This window comes from Sorghum bicolor, chromosome 2 (genome assembly GCF_000003195.3).
Source record: "Sorghum bicolor cultivar BTx623 chromosome 2, Sorghum_bicolor_NCBIv3, whole genome shotgun sequence".
Lineage (NCBI taxonomy): Eukaryota > Viridiplantae > Streptophyta > Magnoliopsida > Poales > Poaceae > Sorghum > Sorghum bicolor.
In genome coordinates, this window is record NC_012871.2 from 29,736,681 (window position 1) to 29,759,987 (window position 23,307).

The following is a 23,307-nucleotide window of genomic DNA, read 5'->3' on the forward strand; positions in this document are numbered from 1 at the left end:
TTGAAATACCACAAGGAGCTGACAAACAAGTGGACGTTCTTTGCACTATTGGAGCACTCTCTCAACAAGTCATCAACACGAATTAATGCTCCACAAGAGGAAGAACATCTGCACTGCCAGTCTACAACCTCAGAAGAACAAACGACTATGTCAACATCCAGCTTGGGGGAGCGCACCCCATGTATCTAGCTAAGTATTCTCTTCCCTCAGTTTTACTTAGTCTTTGTGAGTTTTCTTAATTAGTAATAATGATGATCTAAAATAATTAAAACAAAATAAAAAGGATGTGTTTAGTTTGCTTGATATTTGGTTTTAAATAAGTTGATAATAAAAAGAAGAACTCTCTAAATAAAACTCTTGCATGGAAATGATGAATAGTTGCTCTGCTATAGTTCCTTTCAAGTACCTAGTTTTCAACCTTGATCTCTTCCAAGTTTTAGACACAACTGTTTTGATCTAAGATTTACTCTAAACTTGAACTTGTGGGTAGCAAATGCTTGATTTAAGTCTAGATAGTTGACAGGTATGATATGGAAGGTCTGATGCCAGTGTTTATCTTGTTCTTAGAGATTCTAGAGTTCTGGAGATTTATATTTTGAAAACATAAAAATGCTGCATGATGAGATCCTATATGACGAGAGCTTGAATTCCTACCATAGCAATATACATGCTTGCTAGACTAGGAAAACTTCCACTTATATTTGCTGCTTGTGAGCATTGAGTAGACTCGAGCTGTGTTGACCCTTAGAAACTTGTCATGTGATTAAAATCAAGATCACATACACTCGACCCACACATGCTGCTTCTACACTAAAAGTACACATCCACATCCATTCCATCTAAATCCATCCAAAATTGTTCTACTCCTACACTAGGAGTGAACACCAAAAACAAATTTTCCATCCATCATCCCATTCCCATCCAAATAAAGCTCCAAATATTCTTGTTACTACTTCCCATCAATATATCCAAAGAAGCATGGGTGCTCATTGAAAAAAAGAGATAAAGAAAGAAAGAATGAATGAAATAAATAAAGAGGACAAATGTCCCAATAAAAAAAGAGAGAGTGAAAGATTGTGAGCAACCCAAGTTCTCCCAATGTCTTCAGACTCAAAAGAGAGGTATGTATCTTCAAGGAGCAAAAGTAGAATTAGGCTTTCATGATTACCATCATATTCATGACATCATAACCATTTACACCTACCATTTCCACCATCCACTATATCCCATGTCTTCCACACACATGCACATCTTGATTTGATTGTATGACTTGTTCCTCTGGATCCTTTCTTTGACCTTATAATGCATGGTTGCAAGTATGTATGAGTTGTCTCCCCACCTATGAGCTCCACATAAGCCTATTAGTTGTAGGGTGAGAGAGAGAGGGCACAATGCTACTATGCCTAATGCAAAAAAATACCACATATCTGGAGAGATGAGAGAAGACATACATCATTAATACCTTGGTAAGGATCCATAAATACCATAAATGAGAGACTTGAGAGGGTCATACACAGGAATCTCTAAGTTTTATTTGAAAATCAATAAAAACTCTAGAATGAAGGTTGATTGATGAGCTAGAGATATAATGCTTGACTTAACCGTTCTATCTTTCAACTGCTCATGACCCAAGTGACGGCTATAAGCCTCATGGTGGAAGGTAAGACGAGTAAGTTTGAAGTCAGAATAGTACACTCTAATCCTAAGGAGAATTCTTGTTTGAACTCATGTGTACTTTTGAGGTGTGAAAGCATTGCAACAACTCTTGATCCATCATTGAGTTTATCTTTTGCTCAGGGATGAGCAAAGGGTAAGCTTTGGGAAGCTTGTTGAGGGTAGATAAGTATCATGTTTATATCAACATGATAATGGAGAAAGGTCTTAAAAGCAATGACCAACATAGATATAGGGCATACACTAACAGAATTCCACCAGTTTTGGTGAATGTCTATTCTGTAGGGGGTGATCACGAAATAACCAAAGGAGGCCCACATGTCATGTTTACATAGAGAGAAACGAGCCAACACGTAGACAAGTATGATCTCGAAGGTTTGGCAAGCCACCAGAACAAAAGAGAAGGCGAGCGGAGCCCGGGCCGAAGCCAGCAAGCAGGGTGCCCACCCTCTCCCTTCAACCAATCAAGAGCAAATTCACGGATCATGGATAAACTGACTTTGAGGCTTAATCTTCTCCGTTAATGATGGTCGGTTTGATTCGAGGGCTACGATTCATCCCACCTCCCTAGACGGTCCTACCCCCTGGAGGAGGGTAAGCCCTAAAACCCTAATTCATTATTTCGAGTTGGAATCAGAGCCAAGCATTCAAGATTAGATTAGCCATGTAGTCTCTTGAGAGATTAGGGTTAGTCTTGTAGAATTAGAGAGAGATAGAGTGGATGGAAGAGTTATGGAGGAAGCTCCGGCCTGTCGGTGTTTCATTCCTCGGCTTATACCTACGGGATCAATCTCCTTCATGGGGTTTGCTTCTAAGATTCTTCGGTGCATCAACTTCTAATACTAGTAAGTCCATGGTTATTTTTGTTCTTTGGTTTGTGACTCTTAGAGTACTTCAATTCTTGGTTATTCTTGGATTGGAGTTGCATGTCATGTGTAGACATGGTGTTTAGACACAATCGCACGTAGATATCCTCCTACTGGCCGGGCAAGGATAGTTCATGGGGAGTGATCCAATCGTCCCAATGAATTTATAGCTTCCTATCATGCTAGTTAGGACTAGGAGGATGTAAGAGCTAGTTTAGAGTACTCTTTGCAAGTACTTTAGCCTAGTTCATCCCCTCTAGAACACTATTAGCATAAATTACCATAGGTTAGAACTAGAACCCTTAGATATCTTCTCTATATCCCTTTAGTTCCCTTGTTTGATACTTAGGGGTTAAGTTTAGCCTTAGTTAGTCATCGCACACTTTCTCCTTGTGGATAAACAAATACGATACTCGAGATATCTTTCCCGGATGAAGTGCTACTTCGGTATATCCGTGCGCTTGCAGATTGTTTCTTTGATTCTTCTGTAGTGCGTAATAAATACCAACAGCCACCCGGTAACGGTAGTCTCATCCTTTCTACTGGGTGAAATCATCCAAAACCAAGAAGCCATTGGGAGGATAGCCAAGTGGTCAGTCGAGCTCATGGGCAAAACTCTCACATATGCCCCACGCAAAGCCATCAAGTCCCAGGTGCTGGCGGATTTCATTGCGGAATGGACCGACACCTAGCTTCCACCAGCACAAGTCCAAGCAGAGCTCTGGACCATGTACTTTGATGGGTCGCTCATGAAGACGAGAGCGAGCGTCGGCCTCTCCTCGCCTTGCCCCTCGGCATCCTCATGCGGTACGTCATTTGTATTCATTTTGTAGCCTCAAAGAATGTTGCAGAATATGAAGCCCTTGTCAACGGGCTGAGGATCACCATCAGGATCCGGCGATCTGGCGCTTCGACATTCGGTGGGATTCACAGCTCGTCATCGACCAAGTCATGAAAGCCTCGAGCTACCACGAACCCAAAATGGAGGCATACTGCAAGGAAGTACGCAAGCTGGAGGACAAGTTCCACGGTCTCGAGCTGAACCACATCACTAGATGATACAATGAAGCTGCAGAAGAGCTTGCCAAGATAGCCTCCACTCAAGGCACCATCCCACTACACATGTTCTTGAGAGATCTCCTCGAGCCATCGCCAGCCGATCTAGGCATTGGGCCTGGTGCCACAACAGCAACGCTTGAGCCCACAGACATGGTCGAGGTCCTCCTGGCGGTAGAAGAGGTCATGAAAGTCAAGCAGTCGTCTCATCGACCAAGCTAACCATTTGATTGGCATGACCCCTTTCTCAACTGCTTGATTAGAGGGGATCTTCTAGAAAACCAGACAGAGGCTCACCGTATCACTCGACGAGCCAAAACATAAGTGATCTACACTGACGATAAAGAGTCGTACTGATGAAGCCCGACAGGGATCCTACAACAGTGCATCCCCATCGAGGAGGGCAGGAAGCTCCTCGAGGACTTGCACTCAAGGGCTTGCGGCCACCACGCGACACCCAAGACCCTTGTTGGAAACAACTTCCGACAAGGCTTCTACTAGCCAACCGTCATTGCTGACGCCATCTAACACCTCCGCTCGAGCCACGGTGCCAGTTCTACGATAAGCAGACTCATCTCCTAGCTCACGCTCTATAAATGATCCCCATCACCTAACCATTCGCGGTCTAGGGCCTCGACCTCGTGAAGCCCCTCCAAAAGACAACTGGGGTTACACACACCTACTGGTAGCCGTCGACAAATTTTCCACGTGGATCGAGGCTCAACCCATCACCAACATCTGCTCTGAGCAAGTCATCCTATTCTTCACTGATATTATCCATCGATTTGGGGTGCCCAACATCATCATTACCGACAACGACACACAGTTCATAGGCAAGTCGCCCACCCTCGAACTAACGGACAGGTCGAGCGTGCTAATGGTATGATCTTGCAAGTTCTAAAGCCCAGAATCTACAATCGGTTGAAGAAGTTCGATAAAAAATGGATCGATGAGCTGCCCTCAGTCCTGTGGAGCTTGAGGATGATGCCCAGTCGAGCCACAATATTCACCCCATTCTTCATGGTCTATGGGTCCGAAGCAATTTTACCCATAGATCTCAAGTATGGGTCCTCTCGACTCAATGCATACAACGAACAATCAAACAAGACGGCCCAAGAAAACGCAGTCGACCAGCTCGAGGAAGCTCGAGACATGGCCCTTCTCAACTTAGCAAGGTACCAATAGAAGCTTCGACGCTATCATGACAAGCACATACATAAAAGGGATCTACACATTGGCGACCTCGTCCTACATCGACGACAGAGCAATTAGGGATGCCACAAGCTGACACCACCCTAGGATTGCCCATACATGGTGGTTGAAGTCTTAAAGCTAGGAACATACAAGCTAGCAAACGACAAGGGTGCGGTCTTCACCAATGCATGGAACATCGAATAGCTATGTATCTTCTACCCCTAGAGCCTCGAAGCTCTATACATTCCATGCATTTTGTACCCCTGTCACTACTAGGTATGTGTTCACCAATAACGGTACCCTTTCGACATTGAATACAGCAAAATTGTCACATGATTCCATTTGTGATGACTTTGTGACGAATTGGAATTTGTCATGTGAAAGGATCAAGATGCCCAAGAGGGGGGTAAATTGGGCTTCTCTAAAAATTTAGGCAACCTATAAGCTCCAATTCAACCCCTTGTGCCTAGTGTGACTAGAGAGCTACCAGATATAAGTTTTGCAACCTAGTTCCAATCCTATTCTAGCATGGCAATTCTAGGAATGTAAAAACTCAAAGTAATTGCACAAAATAATTGCTAGAAAGTAATGGAGTAGTGGAAGAAAATGCTCAGCGATGTTTTGCCGAGGTATCGGAGAGTCGCCACTCCCCACTAGTCCTCATTGGAGCACCCGCGCAAGGGTCTTGCTCCCCCTTGGTCCACGCAAGGACCAAGTGCTCTCTACGGGCTGATTCTTCGACACTCCATCACGGTGCATCGCCCAAAACCACTCACAAGCTTGACACGAGCCACCCATAAGAACTCTGGGCGGTCTTCGTGCCTCCAATCACCACCGAACCATCTAGGTGATAGCGATCACCAAGAGTAACAAGCAAAGAACTCTCACTTGACCCAATCAAGGCACTAGAGAGTGGTGGATGCACACTTGACTCTTGGAAATCCACTAGAGAAGGATTCTCACAAGAAATCTCTCAAATCTCAATCATCTCTTGGATCTTGCTTCTCTCTTGCACCACAAGGTGATTCTCAACTGATCAAATGGGCAAGAGACCTCCCATGGACAAGGTGGAGGAGTAGAAATACACATCCATCAAGTCCAAATGTCGGCCAACCGTTTTAAACTGAAAACGGGGTCACCGGACGCTAGTTATGCTGCACCGGACGCACTGCACTGAGCGTCCGGTGACCTCATAACGGCTAACTGAACTCTCTTTGACAGAGCACCAAGGTGACACCGTCCGGTGTGAGGATGAACTTTACATCCTCCCTGAGTTTAGGACCGGACGCTACCCGGTGAGTCCGGTGCTAGCGTCCGGTGCCTAGGTCACCCTTTGGACCTCCATGGGTTTAGGACCGGACGCTACCCGGTGAGTCTGGTGCTAGCGTCCGGTGCCTAACCCTAGGGACTCAGGCACTCTAACTGCTAATGACCTCACCGGACGCACTCACAGAGCATCTGATGCCAACTTAGGCACCCAAACTTCGTCGAAACGCGACCGTTCCAAAACAAAGTTTGTTCCTCTTGATCTAAGGACTATCTCTGAGCTGCCTAGTGCTAGGTTTACCAAGTGTGCACTACACCTAAACCTAAAGCCTTGTCTAAGTTAAGCTACTAGATCAAAGCCCCTCTTAATAGTATGGTCAAAGGAAAACAAAGTCCTAAACTATTCTAAGTGCCCTTCTTCGCCATATGGCACTTAGACCTAGTCTAGTCTTGACGATGTCCATCCATCCTTTGAAAACCGAAACGATTTCCACTATTAAGTCGGCATGTACGTCCCTGTTCATCGAGTACCTGTTGTTGACGGTTCTTAAGTATCAATTTTAATTATCAAATAAACAAGAGAAAGGACCAATATGCAACCATCACCTAGAATTAGGGTTTGATCTGACAGAATTCCACGAGCTTTGTTGTTTATCTATTTCTGCAGGGGGTTATCAGGAAATAAGGAAGAAAGGCCCACATGTCGGGATTACATAGAGATATCAACGCACCGCGCAATTTTACATCATCTAAAAGACTCCAGAAGACACGAGACTGAAGCGGAGGCAAAACTGGGCCAGGCCCAGGGCGCCCGCCCTGGAAGCCTGGGCGCCCGCCCCCCTATTGGAGCCAATTCAGGACTCCTTCGCTCGGGATATTCCACCGACCTATTGGATCAAGAAAAACATAGTACCACCTCGGCTATCGACCCAAAAACGCATAGAAGGGGAGGACTATATAAGCGAGGCCCCCCTGGCCCCTGGAAGACATGAAGAAATTATCATAGAGACTGAGGGGTGCCCTCGAAGGAAAACCTCTTCTCTAATTAATGTTTCTTTTTAGGCTTAGCAATCAATGTAAGGTAGAAATAGATCTTCTAGTTTCTACTAGATTGAGAGAGATAGAGTGGAGGTGTAGAGTGGAGGAAGCCCGGCCTGTCGGTGTCTACTCCAAGCTTGTACGTGTGGGATCAAGTTCTCCTAACCCGAAGCTTGCTCCTAGGATTCTTCAGTAATTCGACTTCTAAATTCTAGTAAGTTCTTGTTTTATTGTTCTTATGGTTTATGAGTTTACTTTAATCTCTTCGCGTAGAGTTTAGAGTAATCATTGCTGGCATAAACGTGGTGTTTAGGCTGGGGTACTCATAGATATTCCCTGACTAGCTGGACCGTGGTAGTAGTGAGGAACGTGACATTTCCGAGCTACCTTTGTAGATCACATCTCGTTAGCAGGAAGGATAGGGTTTATAGGTGCGGGTTGAACATCCTTTGTGGTGTCTAGATTCCGTTAGCCTCCCCATTAGAACAGTAGATCATCCTTACCAAGGTTAGAAGGAGACTACGGTTGCAGTCTTCTCTATTTATCACTCACATCGAAAGACATTCTTTGTGCCTAAAGGTTAGTAGTAATAGACCGGTTAGTCAGATGCACTCTTTCTCCTAGTGGTAAAAAAATAAATACGATACTCTGGATAATTTCCCGGGTGAAGTGCTCACCGATATCCGTGCGCTTGCGGATCAATTCCTTATTGCGTTCCCAAATATCAACAAGCATTTCTGGCGCCGTTGCCGGGGAGAAAGACGGTTGCTGAGATAACCTGTGTCTTGCTATTAGCTTGTATCTATACTTTTATCTTTTCTTATCTTTTATATCCTTTATTTATTTTCTTTATTCTTACCTTATGGAAAACCAAAATTCTAAATCGATCCATGAGTCTGCAATCCCTTTAGCAACTGACCTTTTGCCATGGGAATCATCAGAGCCTATCCAAACACCCCAGTATAAGTTAAGTTCTAGGTTGATTGCCATGATTCAAAACCTATCTTTTTCGGGAAAGGAAGACGAAAACCCTTACCTTCATATTAGAGATTTTGAGCAAACATGTGATTGTCTTCGCATTGAAGGCATTTCTGATAAGACTTTACGTTGGAAGCTTTTTCCTTTTTCTCTAAGGGGAGAAGCTAGACAATGGTACAGTCAGAAGGTAAGTCAACAACAAGGTGAATGGGGAGTTTTACGAGCCAACTTTTGTCTAGATTTCTATTCCCTTGACCGTATAGCCGACCTTAGACTCGAAGTACTATCTTTTAAACAAAAAGATAATGAAACTTTGGGAAAATCCTGGAAACGTTTTTCTGATCTTTTAGAATCTATTCCAAACCTTAATCTTGAAGACCCTGTTCTTTTATTTCACTTTTTTCGAGGTCTTCATAAAAATCACAAACAAATGCTTCACACAATGTCTAGAGGTTCTTTCTTTCGCATCCCTGCTGATGAAGCAAGAGTGATCCTAGATAGAATCCTAGAAGCTGAGAAGGATAATACCCTTCATGATGAAACCTACGAAGCCGAAGTAGACACTCTGCCAAATTCTTCATCTACTTTAGCTATCCCAAGTTCTGAGCCACAAGAGGAAGAAATTCCACTACCGGACTTCATGCTGGATATAGAATCCGATCTTTTTGCCGATTTTGGAAATATTTCAAACTACCATTCTATTGACAAACCCCAAAACGGTCAGTTTAGCATTTATTTACCAAGTGAATATCAATTGAGAGAGCTTATCTCAGTCATGAGTAGCGAATGGTTGGAGGAATCAGAGCTTTCCTCTGATGTGATCCGTTTGGACACACCCTCTATAACTATACGCTGTGCTTATAATTCTGATCGATTTAATGCTCTTTATAATCCTGTTGTGGGGATCAACATTATGTCTGAATCCTTTGCACTTAAACTATTTAAAAATCTTATCTTAACCCCCACAACAAAGGTCATAAAGGAATCTTCGGGACGATTAGTCCCCAGTCTTGGAATTATTAATGTCCTACCTCTTACAGTAGAAGGCTCCATGGTTCACTTGAACTTCTATATCTTTGATACATGGGACTTCGACCTGTTAATAGGACAACCTTTAAGAAGACTCCTTTGTGAAGGTCATACTGGAAAGCTACACATTTCTTTTGGAAAAACTTTTCAATTCCCAATGATAATTTCACACTCCTTAAATAATAAGGCCGAGTCATATCTTTTGCCTGATCCTATGGAGGAAGTAAAGGCTGCATCTCTAGAGCTTTTAGATGAACCAGACTTAGAAGACGAAACTCCTTTCTTCACAGAAGAAGAAGACGAACCTTCTGAGCCTGAACCCTTAGATGAGTTTGCAGAAACACCTAGACCCCCCATAGAACTTAAAACTTTACCACCCGGTCTTACCTATGCTTTCCTAAACAATAATCCAGAATTCCCTGTGATCATTAGCGATAAACTCACTCAGGATCAGACTCTGCAATTAATGACCATTCTTGAGAAACATCACTCAGTTTTCGGCTACTCACTTCAAGATCTTACAGGAATCAGTCCTATGATTTGTACTCATCGTATTCCAACAGATCCTTCTGTTACACCCTCTCGAGAACCCCAACGTAGACTTAACAATACTATGAGAGAGGTAGTTAAAAAGGAAGTTATAAAGTTGCTGCATGTAGGGATTATATATCCTGTGCCGCACAGTGAGTGGGTGAGCCCAGTACAAGTTGTGCCCAAAAAGGGAGGCATGACAGTTATTATGAATGAAAAGAACGAGCTAATTCCGCAACGCACCGTCATAGGATGGCGGATGTGCATAGACTATAGAAAATTAAACAAAGCCACGAGAAAGGATCACTTTCCTTTACCTTTCATAGATGAGATGCTAGAGCGGTTAGCAAACCATTCATTCTTTTGTTTCTTAGATGGATATTCAGGATATCACCAAATCCCGATCCATCCTGATGATCAAAGCAAAACCACTTTTACAAGCCCGTATGGAACTTATGCTTATCGTAGAATGTCTTTTGGGTTATGTAATGCACCAGCTTCTTTTCAAAGATGCATGATGTCTATATTTTCTGATATGATTGAAGAGATTATGGAAGTTTTCATGGATGATTTCTCTGTTTATGGAAAAACTTTTGATAGTTGTCTTGAAAACTTAGACAAGGTTTTGCAAAGATGTGAAGAAAAGCACTTAATCCTTAATTGGGAAAAATGTCATTTTATGGTTAGGGAAGGAATAGTGCTAGGACACTTAGTGTCTGAAAGAGGTATTGAGGTAGACAAAGCTAAAATTGAAGTAATTGAACAACTACCTCCACCTGTGAGCATAAAAGGAATTCGAAGCTTTCTTGGCCATGCTGGTTTTTATCGTAGATTCATAAAAGATTTTTCATTTATTGCTAGACCACTTACTCTTTTGCTAGCCAAGGATGCTCCTTTCGAATTTGATGATGCATGTCTAACATCTTTCAATTTATTAAAGAAAGCACTCATCTCTGCACCAATCATTCAACCCCCTGATTGGTCGTTGCCTTTTGAAATTATGTGTGATGCTAGTGATTATGCTGTAGGGGCAGTATTAGGACAAACTAAAGATAAGAAGCATCATGCAATTGCTTATGCCAGTAAAACTTTGACAGGAGCTCAGCTTAATTATGCAACCACTGAAAAAGAGCTTCTGGCTGTTGTCTTTGCCATAGATAAATTTAGATCTTATTTAGTTGGAGCTAAAATAATTGTTTACACTGATCATGCTGCATTAAAATATTTGCTCACTAAAAAAGATGCTAAACCTCGCCTGATTAGATGGATCTTATTACTCCAAGAATTTGACTTAGAAATAAAAGATAAAAAAGGAGTAGAAAATTCTGTTGCTGATCACTTGTCTAGAATGTATTTAAAGAGTCCACAGGAAACCCCCATCAATGATTCACTTCGGGACGACATGCTCTACGGGATTAACAGGTCTGACCCCTGGTATGCAGATATTGTTAATTTTATGGTTTCAGGGTATGTACCACCAGGAGCAAACAAGAAGAAGCTTACTCAAGAAAGTCGTTCACATATATGGGATGAGCCATACCTCTTCCGAGTATGCTCTGACGGCTTACTCAGGAGATGTGTGACCACTGAGGAAGGATGGAAGATCATTGACAGATGTCATTCATCACCATATGGAGGTCATTATGGAGCATTCCGTACACATTCAAAGATCTGGCAGTGTGGATTCTATTGGCCTACAATGTATGAAGACACGAAGCAATATATCAGGAGATGTGGGCCATGTCAAAGGCACGGAAACATAAATACAAGGGATGCAATGCCACTCACCAACAACCTTCAGATTGAGCTCTTTGATGTCTGGGGAATAGACTACATGGGTCCATTTCCTCCATCAAAGAAGTGCGAGTACATCTTGGTGGCGGTTGACTATGTCTCCAAGTGGGTAGAAGCATTACCTTGCAAGCATGCCGACAACGTCAGTTCAAAGAGGATGTTTGAAGAAATTATATTTCCAAGATTTGGAGTTCCCAGAGTAGTGATAAGTGATGGAGGAGCGCACTTCATCGACAAACGCTTCAAGCAATATCTATCAAGACATGGAATCCGTCACAACGTCGCTACCCCCTATCATCCTCAGACAAGTGGCCAAGCAGAGACTTCCAACAAACAAATCAAGAATATTCTTCAGAAGACAGTAAATGAAATGGGAACGGCGTGGAAAGACAAGTTACCCGATGCACTCTGGGCATACCGGACAGCATACAAGACCCCAATTGGAATGTCTCCATACCAATTGGTGTACGGGAAGACTTGCCATCTACCTGTTGAACTAGAGTTCAAAGCACACTGGGCCATAAAGAGATGGAATATGGACCTAGATGTTGCTGGAGATTATAGAAGAATGCAACTATCAGAATTGGAAGAATGGCGAGAGAAGGCATATCACAATTCAAAGATCTACAAAGAAAGAGTCAAGAGGTGGCATGACAAGAGAATCAAGAAGAAGGAGTTCACACCCGGAGATAAGGTATTACTTTTTAATTCCAGGGTAAAGCTTTTCGGGCATGGTAAACTCCAGAGCAAATGGGAAGGACCATTCAAGGTAATCAATTCATCATCCCACGGAGCTATCACACTTCAAAATAGCAAAGGTACGTTATTCAAGGTAAATGGTCAACATCTTAAATTATTTTTAGAGCCCAATGAGGAATTTGAAGAAATAGACGTAGTCCATTTTTACCTTCCCATGGAGAATTAGAGCCCGTCACTTTTGGTCTGATGGTTTTGGGGCATATATATATTTTTCTAAATAATTTCGCATCTAGAAACGCGCTCGGAAAAGTGGGCCCACAGAGGAGCCAGAGAGAGGGCGGGCGCCCAGGTCAAGTGGGCGGGCGCCCTGCCCCTGTTCCCCCTCGGTCCCGACTTTCTCTGTTATGGAAAATGCACTTATGGTAATTCGAATAATCCCTCGGATAGAAAGTTTCCCACGCAAGTCGACGGGAGCAACCCGAACAACCCATAGAGGCATCCTTTTGACCCCTATATAAACAGACCCCTGACCTCAGTTTTCAAACACCAAGCCACCAAGCTTTCTCTCCTTCAATTAGAGCTTAATTAGCTCTCCTTCAATTAAAATTTTATTAGTTCCTTGCTACTCCAATGGCCGACAAGTACCACGACGATTGGAAAGTCGTCCCCTTCAACCTCAACATGGAGCCAGTGGAAGACCCCGATGCCCGTGCTCTCGTCCCGGCCAACACAGAACGTCAGCTAGAAGCCATGCCATTACGTCAACGCAGCTCCGCCCAATCTTACCATGCTCAACCAGTTCTCACCGCACCACCACAAACCCTACTTCTCAAAGGATCATCATCAAAGACAAAGACCACTATCAAGGTGCCAATCGGCACAAGAGTCCTTCCACCTAGACCCAATGAGAGGGTCGTTGGAGTCAAGACCAACCGAAGCGGTGAGATCAGCAGTGTTCGCTACACTACGGAGGAGGAAAGGCCTTACTTTGAAGGGATTAGAGCATCCAAAGTCCGTTTCATCCCTCCAAAGGCAGCCCCAAAGCACGCTCTCAATGCTTTTGAGACACCTCCCAAGCGTCGCAAGACTATAATGGATATTGATGAGGAAGTTCGCAGGCTAGATAGAATTATCATAGACCTCCAGTCCTCGATTAATTCCCTCACTAGGCAGCTCTCTAACCACAACACCATTATACTAGGCCTTAGGCAGGATCTTGCCAGTGCCAACAAGAAGATCAAGGAATTAGAGCGCCGCTAAGTTATCTAGATTAGACAGAGGCAATGCATCTTAGTTATCTATCTTTAAATTCGGTTTAAGTTTGCTATTATCAGTTTGTTATTATCAGTTTGTTATCAGTTTGCTATCAGTCTTTTTAATAAATGCCTCAAGATCAATAAAGAGTATTACTATTATTATTATGTCTTGTGTGTCTCTACTTTATTTTTGTGCAAGAAAGCAGAAAACAAGTATGGGGGAGATCCCTCGACATGCCAACCACACTCCGACTACACCACTCCATGATTCAGGTACACACTCTGCACACTTTACTTCATACATACATTTATTTTGGATTATGCAGATTACTGTTTCCGACATGATAAAATAAAAAGATTAAAATATTTCTAATCATGATTAATCTCAATCTGTAATATTTCCTGAAAACTTGCAATTATTATAAAATCATTTTAAAACCCTGTGTTACTTAAGTCAAGATGGAATATGTGATGGTAGAGTATGAGTTTCTTATTCTTGATATCATTGTTGCTTGGAGAATTTATTTCAAAATATTCAAATTTCTAGCTACCATCCTCAGTGTTTTATATGCCTGATAAGACTGAAAATATTAATTATGATTATAAAAGCTATCTGCTCTGTATTGAGTTTGTTCAAAATGAGTTAGACCCTTGTTGAGAGATTTATCATGCTCCCAAGATCAAGACATTATTTCAGTAAGATTCACTCTTCCGAAGTATTATTGCATTAGAGGCATGGGCTATGCAAAAATAGAAATATTTCGAGGAAATAAAAAGGAGCAAGTGCTCGACAACCTCGCAGAAAAAAAAAATGGACAAGTGTCCGGCAGTAGAATTAGGGGTACCTCAGTATCCACTTAGTAAAAAAAATGATAGCCCATGGTCCCTCTAATAAGCAATATGCCAGTAAGAGTTGACAAAGTTTTTAATTTCCAAAGTCTTTGATCTAAGAGTATGACATTCCCCTCCTCGGATCCCGTTTTGATCAGGTAATAAATGCAAAGTAAGTATGCTTAAGAATTTTTGCAAATTAAAACAACCTCAGTGAGATATATATAAAAGATAATGAGTGATCTAAGAGAACCTATGAGGATCAAAAGGTATGCTAACTTTCTTTTAAAAATATACAAAAAACTCCAAGTGGCAGGATTGAGAAGAAAGGATCTTTACTCTTAACCATATACATCCCTGACTATTGTACACAGTGGATTTTTAACACCCTGCAATTATAAAGAGAATGTTTTAAATGTTTACCCCAGATATTGTTCTTAACCATCCTTTTCTCGAGGACGAGTAAAAGCCTAAGTATGGGGGTATTTGTTGACGGTTCTTAAGTATCAATTTTAATTATCAAATAAACAAGAGAAAGGACCAATATGCAACCATCACCTAGAATTAGGGTTTGATCTGACAGAATTCCACGAGTTTTGTTGTTTATCTATTTCTGCAGGGGGTTATCAGGAAATAAGGAAGAAAGGCCCACATGTCGGGATTACATAGAGATATCAACGCACCGCGCAATTTTACATCATCTAGAAGACTCCAGAAGCCACGAGACTGAAGCGGAGGCAAAACTGGGCCAGGCCCAGGGCGCCCGCCCTGGAAGCCTGGGCGCCCGCCCCCCTATTGGAGCCAATTCAGGACTCCTTCGCTCGGGATATTCCACCGACCTATTGGATCAAGAAAAACATAGTACCACTGTTGACGGTCCTTAATGCTCATATTTAACCATCAATTAATCATAGAAAAGGATCCAAATGCAACCAACACCTAGACTTAGGGTTTTATCTGACAGAATTCCACAAGTTTTGGTGTTTGTCTATTTCTGCAGGGGGTTATCAGGAAATATGGAAGAAAGGCCCACACGTCGGGTTTACATAGAGATATTAACGTGCCACGCAATTTTCTATCATCTAGAAGACTCCAGAAGCCACGGGACCGAAGCGGAAGCCGAGAGGCCTCAGGGACAGGGCGCCCGCCCTAGTCCTGAGGGCGCCCGCCCACCTCTTTCCACCAATCAGGGTGAAGTTCGAGGATCATGCTCCACCGACCTAATACTTCAAGGAAAACCACACGATCAATGTCGGTTTGATCCGACGGCCCAGATTCACTTGAAGGGACTATAAAACCAGACCCCCCTGGCCCCTGGAGATCATACCTCTTCTACAGAATCAAAGCTAGGGTTTCAATTCTTCATCCAAGTAGAGAGGATCCCTCTACTTCTTCTAGTTCTACCTCTAGTTCATCTAGATCTAGTTCTAGTTCCTCTAGTTCTAGTTCTAGTTAGTTCTAGTTCCTCTAGTTCTAGTTATAGTTAGTTCTAGTTGTAATCAAGAAAATAGGGAGAGAGAAGAGGAGAGCAGAGGAGGAGCCAGATCTGTCGGATCTTCCTCAACATTGTACTTTTGCAGCATCTGGTTCGTTCTTCATCGTTCTCCAGGTTCTTCAATTCATAACTCCTGAGTTCTCTAATTACTTTTATTTACATTCAAGTTATTTATTGGATTCCCGCTTGCATCAAGTGCTCTAATCTTTGAAACATTAGAGTAGTAATTAATAGATTAGACGTGGTGTTTAGTCTTGCGATTACCTGGAATTGCAACCAATCCTGCGGATTGTTGTGGTAGCCTTAGGGTAGTGACAGCCCTAACGGTCGACGTATTCCACCTCGTTCGGATCGGTGTTTGTAGGACCGTAGTCGGAGCTTCCTAGCCCCCTTCTCATCTCTTTCCGTGGTTAGTGTTCTGATGTCCCGATATAGATAATCTTGAAGTAATTCTTGATTCTTAGATCAACTAGAGAACTCTCAGGAAACTTCCTCTCTTCCCACCAAAAATACTTATATAGTTATCCTTGGGCGATCTTGGATCTTAATTAGTACACTCACGATCCCTGTGGAAAATCGATACTCTAGAATACTCCCGGGTGAAGGCTACATCGGTATCCGTGCGCTTGCGGATTTTTCTGTTTGCGTTTAAAATACCCAACAAGCTTTCTGACGCCGTTGCCGGGGAACGGTAGCTGTGCTAGTTTCGAACCAAGTCGTCCGTGTATCCTTTTTATTTTCCTTTTTTTACCACACTCACCATATCATTTTCACCATACCACATGGATTTCACTCTAAGCATTAATGAGCATGGAATTTATTTCATAGCCACTTCATTTACTCCATGCTCATATGCAACATCTTCACAATCCATTGGTTTTTCCAACATCACCACATTCAAGATCTCCAACCCCCTCATCCTTTCTATTTATAAAAACTTTAAAAGGGCGGTTGTCGATGCATATGTCTATAATAAATTTTGCAGATCTCGTTGAGTTGATCTTGATATAGGTCAGCGTTGGAGGGGAAACCACTTCACTGACATAAATTGATGGTTTCCCAAGGACAAGCTTAGTGTCCTAAAATAAGCACTGATTAGATCGTAACATGAGCTTTGAATTATTTGCAACATTACCTTGTGTGTTGAGCATATAAGAATAATTGTAAAAATATTCCTTCGGGTATTCTTGTCACTAACCTTTCCAGGATTGGAGCAAGAAGATCGGATGAATGACAAGCACAAGGTATGTCCAACCAATCATCATGCAACATTGAATTAAATTCATCCAAACTTGAATTTTGCAAAATTCCAGCTTGGGGAGTACTTTACATAAAAACATCCTTTGCCATGTTGCTATGTTGGTTGTCCCTACCTTTGAGACATGCTCAATTTGTTACATACTAATCACACTACTTCATCTCCACTTGAGTAGATCTCTATAAATGCTCTCATGGTACCTTTATTTGCTTTAGTATATGTCTAGGTTGGAGTAGTCTCATTTATCTCTTAATTAAGCATGGTGCTTAGTTTAGGAATGATGATCTTACTTCCAAAGGATTTTAAATTAAGCATGATGCTTAGGTTAAAAAGCCCTCCTGAATCAAATTAGACATGGTGTCTAGGTTGATTTTTGAGCCGATAGTATGCTATAGTAGATATTGGATATTTTGTTGGACTAACCCCTGCAGGAAAACTTTCAATATCGACCTGGGAAGTCCTGAGATAAACTCACATTGGAGACAAAGAGAGAGACACATGAAGTTTAACAATTTGCATGAGGAAGGCATAGCTCACAAGAGATGATCCATGGAGGGTGCCACAAACACGATGCACAACCGCTATGAGAGGAAAGCTTCCACAAGGTGATACTATACCATCACTCTTCAAGTAAGGTAACATCTTAAGGTACTTCACTATCACTTCTATAAGCTTCTCCTTTGTTCTGGCGTTCACATGAATAAAAGAGACAAACATGTATGATTTACAACTCTAGATTAACTAACCTAATCGATTCCACATGTTTAGTCCTTCCACCTTTGTGATCCCACACTCCTAATCATACGAGCTAAAATGTTGCACACCCAATCTTTGGAAGATATATATATATATATATGAAAACATAAGTATAGATAGATTATCTTTCCATTAGGTTGAGTGATCTGATCTGACGAATGTTTTAAATGCTACACTCATGATCTTATTATCCATCAACTGTGTCTTGCTCACTATGCTTAAGGATAGAGAAGAGCAAATACACTTTTGGTTCTGTTGGTGTTTTCCACCAACAGGGCCCATGCACTTGATCTCTGCCTTGTCTCTATGAGTAGGTACACTTCGAGCAAAATATGAAGGACTTTTATAACTCCCAGACTCCACCAAGTGAAGAACCTAGATCTACGAGCACAAACACACTAGAGATACTGGACACTCAGAGATACAATCCAGGACGTCTCGTCATCCCGATCTCCATCGACATGGTGGACTTCCTAGAAGCACTCTGCAACTTTGGCTCCAGCGTCAACATTATGCTCCGGGTACTCTATGAAAAATTCTTTACACATCCTTTATTAGAGACAGCCATGTGTTTGCAGCTTGCAGATCATACGCTAAGTTTCCCAAAGGGAATATTGAAGAACCTCTACGTCCGAGTTGGTACCTTATACGCTCCAGCAGACTTCGTGGTGATAGAGACTGATACTGCTGAGAGGGCACCCATCATCCTAGGGAGGCCATTTCATCTACACTAGTGCTGCCAAGATCAGTTTCTACATCAAGGGGAAGAAGGAGACGTTTTCCTTCAAGAAACAAGACTACACAAATCCCAGAGCAATCCCGACATGAACCAAGGAAGAGGACCAACAGGAGGAACAAGAACAAGCAAATGTGTACCGAGTCAGCTAAGATGGTCACTGCAGCTCAAGGAGGTCAAGATCGTCAACTCAAGTCACCTTTCTTGATCAAGAAGGACGACCCTGGTGTTCCAAGCATCGAGTGCACAATCAATGGATTTTCTTTTCAGAAGACACTCTACGACACTGGATCTAACGTCAACATAATGGCCGCAGTCACTTATCAGCTCCTGCATGGAACCATGTCCCTACAACCAACATACATTCAGCTCCAGATGATTTTAAGGTTATTGACATGGGAGAAGACAAGTACGATCCACCCATCATCCTTGGAAGACCGTTCCTCAGCACTGTTAAAGCAATCATCTACATTGGAACCGGAGAAGTCCACGTGCACTTCCCCTCTGAGAAGGTACGCTGCTATTTTACTGACTTTAACTATATAGTTAAAGACTCTAAGCAGGTCAGGACAAGAAGAAGACGACGCAACCGCAACCAGAGAAGGCAAATCATCAAGGACGGATGGGCGGACTACGAAGGAGAAGTGGTAATGTCTGAAGACATACAGCTTGAACAGAACTGTCCTGAGGAGACCGTAGCACCGAGTTAGGTGTGGAGAAAGAAGATAGTTATACATGAAGAGGAGGCACCGCCGGAACCACCGACTACGCCATCCAGCGAATCCCAAGACGACTGAGGAAACGGAGAGTCCCATTCGGAGGACTTAAAAACACCGAACGCCTTGCTCCATAGAATTAAAGGATCAAAGAAGACTAGTAGACGGAGGACATCCTAATCAATGTCAGGGTGCTGCCGACATTCAAATACACCTCCGCCACCTGCTACATCAAAAGGAATTACGTCAAAATCCAGCTTGGGGGAGAGCACCTCCATTTATCCAGCTAAGTATTCTACTCACGTTTATATTTTACTCAAATAATAAAAAGAAGCATAATCATAAAAACCCAAATAAAGATTTTGTGCTTATATATATCTTTGCTTAGTTTGCTAAATAAATAAATAAATAAAATTTGCAATGAACCCTCATGATAAGCTCTCACATGGAAATGATGAGTAGTTGCTCTGCCATGACTAGTTCTCCAAATTGAAATCTCTCTCAAGTTTAGGCATGACTGTTATTAATTAAGATTTGCTCTAAACCTAAACTTGTGGGAAGAGTACTTGATCTGAAGTCTAAGTCGTTAACGGATATGATATGGGAAGGTTGAGCTGCTATTTATCTGTTCCTAGAGATGCTAGAATTCTGGAGAATTTTATCTTTGAAAATCTTTAAAATGTTGCATGATGAGTTCCTGTATGATGAGAGTTTAAATTCCTACCACAGCCATATATACATGCTTGTTAGACTATGAACCACACATTTACTTTTTACTGCTTATGAGCATTGAGTGTGGTCAAGCTGTGTAGACCCTTAGGAGCTTGTCATGTGGTTAAATCAAGATTCACTTGCACGTTCACTCATACATGCTGCTTCTACTCCGGAAGTACCATCCACATATACCCATTTCCATCTCCAGAACCACCCAAAAATATTCTACTCCTAATCTGGGAGAGAATAGCCAAAAATATTTCTGTTTTTCCCCTGTGAAATAAATGCTCAAGTTATCTTGTTACTACCACTTGCTACATTATTTCAAGAGATGAGTGCTCTAAAAAAGAAAAAAAATAAATACGAGGAAATAAAAAGGGGCAAGTGCCCGGAACCTCGAAAGAAAAGAAAAAAAAAGAAGTGAGACGAGAGGTAAAAATGGACAAGTGTCCGACAGTAGAATTAGGGGTACAAGATACCCACCTGAGAGAAAAGAAATAAAGAAAATATAGAGCATATCATTCTCCTCAAAAAGTTTCAAAAGAGCAAGAAAGGTATGTATCCCCTCAAAAGAGCAAAAGTAGAATTAGACTTTCACCATTATCACCATCATCACCATACACCATTCATTCACCACACATGCACATCTTGATTTGACTTATTGACTTGTTCTTCTGGATCCATGGTTTGACTATGCAATAAATGTCTTGTAAGTATGTATTAGCTGTCTCCCACCTATGAGCTCCAGATATCAAAACCTTATTAGAGTAGGGTGAGAGAGAAGGCAATGTCACTATGCCTCATACCAAAAATACCACATACTTTGAGAGAAGGCATACACCATTACTGCCTTGGTAAGGATCCAGAAATACCACAAAAGAGAGACTAGAGAGAGTCATACAAGGAATCTCTGAGTTTTATTTTAAAATCTGCAAAAACTCCAGAGCTATAGTTAATCAAAGAACAAGAGACATGGCGCTTGACTAGACTGTTCTATCTTTTAACTACTCAAGACAGAAGTGACGGTTACAAGTCCCATGGTGAAAGGTAAATGAGTAAGTTTTAAGTCTTAACAGTTTACTCTAACCAGAGATGAGATCTTGTTTAAACGCATGTGTATCTTTAAGGCATGAAACCACTGTAGAAACTCTTGAGTCCATCTTTGCTCAGGGACGAGCAAAGGTTAAGCTTGGGGGAGCTTGTTGACGGTCCTTAATGCTCATATTTAACCATGAATTAATCATAGAAAAGGATCCAAATGCAACCAACACCTAGACTTAGGGTTTTATCTGACAGAATTCCACAAGTTTTGGTGTTTGTCTATTTCTGCAGGGGGTTATCAGGAAATATGGAAGAAAGGCCCACACGTCGGGTTTACATAGAGATATTAATGTGCCACGCAATTTTCTATCATCTAGAAGACTCTAGAAGCCACGGGACCGAAGCGGAAGCCGAGAGGCCTCAGGGACAGGGCGCCCGCCCTAGTCCTGAGGGCGCCCGCCCACCTCTTTCCACCAATCAGGGTGAAGTTCGAGGATCATGCTCCACCGACCTAATACTTCAAGGAAAACCACACGATCAATGTCGGTTTGATCCGACGGCCCAGATTCACTTGAAGGGACTATAAAACGAGACCCCCCTGGCCCCTGGAGATCATACCTCTTCTACAGAATCAAAGCTAGGGTTTCAATTCTTCATCCAAGTAGAGAGGATCCCTCTAGTTCTTCTAGTTCTACCTCTAGTTCATCTAGATCTAGTTCTAGTTCATCTAGTTCTAGTTCTAGTTCCTCTAGTTCTAGTGCTAGTTAGTTCTAGTTGTAATCAAGAAAATAGGGAGAGAGAAGAGGAGAGCAGAGGAGGAGCCAGATCTGTCGGATCTTCCTCAACATTGTACTTTTGCAGCATCTGGTTCGTTCTTCATCGTTCTCCAGGTTCTTCAATTCATAAATCCTGAGTTCTCTAATTACTTTTATTTACATTCAAGTTATTTATTGGATTCCCGCTTGCATCAAGTGCTCTAATCTTTGAAACATTAGAGTAGTAATTAATAGATTAGACGTGGTGTTTAATCTTGCGATTACCTGGAATTGCACCCAATCCTGCGGATTGTTGTGGTAGCCTTAGGGTAGTGACAGCCCTAACGGTCGACGTATTCCACCTCGTTCAGATCGGTGTTTGTAGGACCGTAGTCGGAGCTTCCTAGCCCCCTTCTCATCTCTTTCCGTGGTTAGTGTTCTGATGTCCCGATATAGATAATCTTGATGTAATTCTTGATTCTTAGATCAACTAGAGAACTCTCAGGAAACTTCCTCTCTTCCCACCAAAAATACTTATATAGTTATCCTTGGGCGATCTTGGATCTTAATTAGTACACTCACGTTCCCTGTGGAAAATCGATACTCTGGAATACTCCCGGGTGAAGGCTACATCGGTATCCGTGCGCTTGCGGATTTTTATGTTTGCGTTTAAAATACCCAACAACCACCTCGGCTATCGACCCAAAAACGCATAGAAGGGGAGGACTATATAAGCGAGGCCCCCCTGGCCCCTGGAAGACATGAAGAAATTATCATAGAGACTGAGGGGTGCCCTCGAAGGAAAACCTCTTCTCTAATTAATATTTCTTTTTAGGCTTAGCAATCAATGTAAGGTAGAAATAGATCTTCTAGTTTCTACTAGATTGAGAGAGATAGAGTGGAGGTGTAGAGTGGAGGAAGCCCGGCCTGTCGGTGTCTACTCCAAGCTTGTACCTGCGGGATCAAGTTCTCCTAACCCAAAGCTTGCTCCTAGGATTCTTCAGTAATTCGACTTCTAAATTCTAGTAAGTTCTTGTTTTATTGTTCTTATGGTTTATGAGTTTACTTTAATCTCTTCGCGTAGAGTTTAGAGTAATCATTGCTGGCATAAACGTGGTGTTTAGGCTGGGGTACTCATAGATATTCCCTGACTAGCTGGACCGTGGTAGTAGTGAGGAACGTGACATTTCCGAGCTACCTTTGTAGATCACATCTCATTAGCAGGAAGGATAGGATTTATAGGTGCGGGTTGAACATCCTTTGTGGTGTCTAGATTCCGTTAGCCTCCCCATTAGAACAGTAGATCATCCTTACCAAGGTTAGAAGGAGACTACGGTTGAAGTCTTCTCTATTTATCACTCACATCGAAAGACATTCTTTGTGCCTAAAGGTTAGTAGTAATAGACCGGTTAGTCAGATGCACTCTTTCTCCTAGTGGTAAAAAAATAAATACGATACTCTGGATAATTTCCCGGGTGAAGTGCTCACCGATATCTGTGCGCTTGCGGATCAATTCCTTATTGCGTTCCCAAATATCAACACCTGTTACCATGACCTAACATCAATGACTTTGCCTCTGCAAAACACACGTTAGTCACAGTAATCAATATTGTCATTAATCACC